This window comes from Eutrema salsugineum, unplaced genomic scaffold (genome assembly GCF_000478725.1).
Source record: "Eutrema salsugineum unplaced genomic scaffold, Eutsalg1_0 scaffold_12, whole genome shotgun sequence".
NCBI classification, from domain to species: Eukaryota; Viridiplantae; Streptophyta; class Magnoliopsida; order Brassicales; family Brassicaceae; genus Eutrema; species Eutrema salsugineum.
The window spans coordinates 9,174,328-9,180,327 of NW_006256895.1; the positions used below are offsets into that span (position 1 = coordinate 9,174,328).

The window sequence follows — 6,000 nt, forward strand, 5'->3', positions numbered from 1 at the left end:
TAAGTCTTGGAGTTCAAACTTTACATAGCTCTTTTTCACTTTCTTTTGTAACCTCTAGCCTCTTTTTCTTTCTTTTTAAAACATTTGAGCTCTTGGGCTTCTTTTCTTTTCTTTTCACCTTGAGGCTAGACTTTTTCTTTTCAAAACACTAGAGCTCACTTTTTTTTTTGACTAAAAACTCCAAGACTGATTTCTTTTCTTTTTCTATCCTCTAGTTCTCACCATTCTCCTTTTATTTCCACTCATCTCTCCTTTTTCCACTCACCAACAAGTATTCCCCCACACTTAGTTCTCACCAAATCTCTCAGCTCCTTGATGATGGAACTTAACACTCAATGAGACTTGCCCTTGTCGCTCTAAACCTAACACTTTCCGCTAAGTTTGATCCAAGGTGGCCTTTCAATCACACACAAACATTTGGCTTGAAGGAATGATGGGTTCAGGGTGAGGAAAACTGATCCAGATGTGGACTGAGCTATTTGAGCTAAGGAAGAGGGTGGTAAAAACAGGATTCTAGCTCAAATATGTATATAGGTATCGACAAGCTTATTCAAACAATGCATCACAAGATAATTTCAAGTCAAGTTCAAGGTTTTCACTTATTAGAGTTGAGTTCAATTCAAACTTGCTTCTCAGATTCAAACCATTTCAAGCCTTGCAAGCACATAAGTCATTTCACAAGCATATTTAATCCAAATTCTCAAAGTGATGTACTCTCAAGGAAAGAACCTATCATTACTCTCATGCACAATGAAACCTATATGATGCAACTAGACTCAATCTTAAAAATGTGAAATGCAACTAGAATGAACATTTTTTTTTTTGTGAAACTTTTTTGATTTTTCAATTTTTTTTGGTTTTTATATGCACTAGATGCAGACTCAAGATGCAAATCAAAATAAGAACAAGAGAAAACATGGTTAGTAAACACAAAGCCCCTCCCCCACACTTAAATAACACAGTCCCTTGTGTTATAAAAGCATGAGAAAGAGGAAAAATCAAACATGAAATGCAAAAGATAAAGAAAAATGCTAAATGCTCATTTACAAGTGTTTGGAGTGATACCTGGTGTGGTTCTTATGCAAAAGGGGAGTGAGTATCTGCACCAGATGAGGCCAGACATCACTGGAGATGGGTTTGGCTTGGCCTGAACTCCCTTGTGCGGCATGGACTTGTCTTGGACCAACTCGCAGACTTAACCCGGTGTGTTCGGCGAGTATCTGTGCCACTTGGGACCATCTCCTTCCTGTCTCGCATGCCCAGGTCGCACTTTTTAAACCTTGGTCAAGCTGTTTGCTTCTTCTCAGCGTGCGGCCTGGCATCCTATTGAATCAACTCGCAGGACCAAGTAGGTGTAAACAGCAAGTGTTCCTGCGACTTGGTTCCTCCTTTGTTCAAGCTGCATGCTCATCTCTCACTGATCAATCCTTAAACGCCTTGGACTCTTTCTCCTGGTGTGCGGCCTGGTCTCCTTTTGGTCTGTCTCGCAGACCCAAGCCGGTGTAAACAGCGAACATTAGTGCGGCTTGGTCTATCATGCATCCAACTCGCAGACCCAACTCGCAGAACAGCAACACTTAGCATTTTTCTTGCTCAAATCTTCTGCTGCTAGGTGAATAACTCGCAAGACCAAGTAGGTGTAAACAGCGAGTTCTTGTGCGAGTTGGTATATGGCCTGACTGAGCCGCACACCCAAGTAGCACACAGGCGTCCATCAAGTTTCCATGCCTTAAACCCTTTTCTCAGCCTTCTCACATGCTTCATTCCACTTTGTCCCTGAGCCATAGCCTCCAAAAGTTACCTGGGACCTGAGAACAGCTCACCAAACCCATCAAAAGATTCTAAAACATAAAAAGAAAGGAGAGAAAATATTAAAAAGATTATATACAAGGATAAGCTTGGGGTGTCTCCCAAGAGCACTTTGTTTAAAGTCACTAAGTTTGACTTTGAAAACCCTGTTTTTAGCTGGGGTGAGGTTGAGCACTGATGCTTTTCAGCACTTCAATGGGCCTGAGCAAGAAATCTGAGTTGGTTTGCTGCCTTTGTGAACCATTAGACCCTTGTCCTTGAGATCCCATCTTGAGACCTTTGTCCACCAGCTCTTGAATACCATCTGGGACTTTATCAAAGATGGCCTTTGTGAGACAAGCCCTCACTTCAGCAAACAGACCTGGTTTCCCATTGCAATCCAGCTTATACTTCAGAGATCCATCATCATCAACCAAAGGAGTGAGATTAAAGTCTTGAGAAGAAAGATCAGGTTTAATACTATTGTCTTCTGATGCTGAGCCATCACTTTTGGTGTTAATCATCCTTAGATCACTAAGTGTAGGAGACCATGAGAGCAAGATGTCTTCTTCTCTGATCAATGACCCTCCATTCTCATACTTGTAACTATTGGGGTGAGAGTCTCTCTCCTTTTCCAAAACTGAAAAAGATTGGGATCCATCTAGAATTCCAGCAGTGCCTACATACTTCATCTCAAGTACCTTAAGGGGTTCTATCTCTTGAACAACTGATCCACAAAATTCAGCCAAAGGGGGTGTAACAGGGTAAAATACATCCTTATCCACCTCTGAAAGCACCACTCTTTGAGTATCAAAGTCAATCATTGCACCAGTGGTGTTGAGAAATGAAGTTCCAAGCAATAGCGGGAGTTCTTTGGTCTTCTTCATCTTCATGATCACAAAATCAGTGGGAATTATGCATTCACCAACCTGTAGTGGATAATTTTCCAAAAACCCATATGGTTTCTTGGAGTAGGAATCTCCAAAGGTGATAGAAGAAGGGTAGGAAGTTATAGACTTGACCTTTAGCTTTTCCATCATGTCCTTAGACATTATACTAACACTTGAGCCTGAATCACACAAAGCATTCTCCACTTTAAAGTTGCCAAGAGTGCAAGAGATGGTGAACTTCCCTGGATTACCCAGCTTTGGAAGAGAGGTGGGCTTCATCTGAGTTGATTCAGAGGTGGAGTCACTATCTGTTGGTATTGCTTGATCAGTTGGCAGCTCCTTTGTTTCAAGAGACTCTGAATCATTCCCTTTCTGAACAGAAAAACTGAACCGGCTGCCCCCACACTTTCTTCCTCAATGTCCTCATTGAGTTCATGTAGGAAGCCCATGAAGTCATCTATAATGGCGTCTTCATCCACATGAGTGTGTGCATTCTCATTACAAACTTGACCATAAAGGAGGTCTTCAATCTCTTGCACAGCAGCTGAATGGTCATCATTGGAGTAGATGGCACTGCAATAATCTTTTGGGGTTTGAACAGCTTTACCAGAAAAAGAGACTTGTGGTTCAGAAGTGCAGATGCCCTTGTTCTTTTTAATAGCCTTTAGTTCAGTGCCCAGTATCTCCAGGTCGGATACCATCTTTTGTTGTCCTATTAAGAGCTGTTGAAGAACAACATTGAAATCAGGACTTTGTTGAACAGGTGGTGGGGCAAAACCAGGAGGTGGTGGCCTTTGTTGCTGGAAGCTGAGTTGGTTATTGAAGCTGTTCCCTTGTGGCTGAGCTGTTGGCTGCTGAAAAGCTTGTTGACTTTGGAAGTTACCTTGGAACTGATTCTTTTGAGCAAAGCTTTGTTGACCTTGTTGGGGAGGGTATACTTGATCTTGGGGATTGGCTACATTGGTGCTTCTATAAGACAAGTTCTGGTTCTTGTTGAAGTTGTTGTAACCCTGAAACTTGTTCTGATTACCTATGTAGTTTAGCTCATCTTGTGTAAGGCCCACTTCATTTATGTTCTCAAAGCAACTCCTCTCTTGAGACTCACCTACATAGTGTATAGGCTTTTGAGTGGCAACCAGGGCTTTGTCAAGCTTGATATGCAGCTCTTTGATCTTCTCTTCCAACCTTTGTTGGGTACTAGAGTCCTCTCCTCTATAGCTTCTATCATAATCTTCCCCATAAGTGTCTTGGCTCATGGCTAAGTTCTCAACAAGTTCCATAGCTGCATTGATTTCTTTTGCCAAGAAATTTCCATTTGATGCTGTGTCCAACTGAATCCTGATCCTAGGAACAGCTCCTCTATACAAGGTGCTAAGGAGAGAGGCTTCTGAAAAGCCATGATGTGGACACTTATTTGTGTAGCTTCTAAACCTGTCCAAAGCTTCTCCAAAGGTCTCATTAGAATGTTGAGTGAAGCTGGAAATCTGGTTCCTTAGCTTTGCAGTCCTTTAGCTTGAGAAGAACTTGGATAGAAAGGCAATCTTGCATTGCTCCCATGTGTGGATGGATCCTCTTGGGAGGTTCTTTTCCCAATGATGTGCCTTATCTCCAAGGCTGAATGGAAACAATCTCAGTTTGAAGCTGTCTTCAGATACCCCATTGATCTTAGTGAGATCACAAACTCTGTCAAACTGATCCAGATGCTCCAAGGGATCCTCCATAGGTAAGCCATGGAACTTCTGATTCTGAACCATATTGATCAAAGAGGCCTTCACCTCAAAGTTGTTGTTTTGGACAGGATGTGGCCTGATTCCTGCTCCATATTGGTGTGCATAAGCTCGGTCATTCTCACCAACAAAGACTGGTGGAGGCTGATGACGTATGGGTGGGTTCGGGTGGGGCTGTGGTGGATTAACCTGAGGTCGGTCTTGGTGCTGGTTACCCTGAGCTTGTCCCTGATGGACCGGAGCTTGTTGAACCTGAATTCCAATCCCATTACCAGCTCTTTGACCGTGATCAGCTTCTTGAGCCTGATGCTCATTCCCAACTTGCTGATCCATTCCTAACCTTTCCAAGTGAACAGCTCTTTCTCTTTGTCTTCTTGCTTGGCTTCTTGTGATCATAAACCTGAAAACAAAGACAGAACTTGAAAGGTGATCAGTAAAACAAAAGAAACTTGATCTCACAAACTATATCAGAAACTAATGCTAACAATCCCCACACAATATGGCAACGGCGCCAATTGATAACTAAGATTTTTATGTCTTAGATGGGTTATCAATCCCCTTGTCAAAGTAGTATAAGGGGTGTCAATCCATATGTGTGGTAGTTAGGCACTAGTTTATAAGACAAGTTCTTAAGTCAAGTAAAACAAGAAAGATTTGGTGACAAGTAACAAGTGAAAATATAAACAAGGAACAAACAAGCAATGATTAATGAACTAAACAAAGCAAGCAACAAAAAAAAGTGATGATGATTAAGCAAATGATAAAAGATAAACCTCTAGATGTGATCATTAATTAGGGTGCTGTAGATATCAATTCATGATGCTAAGAACAATAATGCAATGCAAGTTACTCTTTAGTCTAGACTTCAAAAGCAGATTAATTCATTCCCATGACAATAATCCCTTTGCTAATCACTTAATCAAGTCTAACAACCATTAGATATAATCAAGCAATCAACAAGCATAATGCATCAAGCCTAAATAGTGACCAAACAATCTCTCAACCAAGAAGACTGAATCTTACACAGAAAGACATAGCAAGCAATCACATGATCTCAAACATTTCAACTTAGAACTCTAATCTAGACTAATCCTCTCATGAAAGCATTAATCTCTACACTAATCCACTTTCAAACCAAATTCCCATTTGTGAAATATGAACTAATGAGCATTAAGAAACAGTTCTAATATGTCATTTATGCAATTAACAAACATTCCCATGGCATTAATGCATAAACCCTTAGTTAGCTTTCATTCAGGCATTTCATCAAACACCTTGTGGGTGGAGATTTGCCTAAGCGCTAGACCAGAGTGATGTGCAAAGATCTAGCATTAGGAACAGCTAACTAAGGAAATGAAATGAGAATCTAGTCCCTAAACATCATAAATCAAACATCTAAGCACCGTAATCTACACACCTAGAAGCTTAAAAGATGACTAATCACTAATCATGAAGAACACATCTAATCTTTCGCAAGAGATGATGTTAATCATGATTAGAAGCAGAAATGAGATGATGAGATGATAAGAAACAGCTTTGGAATGATCAAATCCCTTCAGATATCTCTTAATCAAAAAAGTTTTTACACTAAAAAG

General features: G+C 40.8%; 1 non-coding gene across 1 annotated transcript; it reads left to right on the plus strand.

The window, feature by feature from the left end:
* The first annotated feature begins 4,070 nt into the window (after nucleotides 1–4,070).
* On the plus strand, nucleotides 4,071–4,177 carry LOC112089538. Its single transcript, XR_002901176.1, has one exon. It is a non-coding gene; the product is annotated as a small nucleolar RNA R71 (small nucleolar RNA).
* Nucleotides 4,178–6,000: the final 1,823 nt, after the last annotated feature.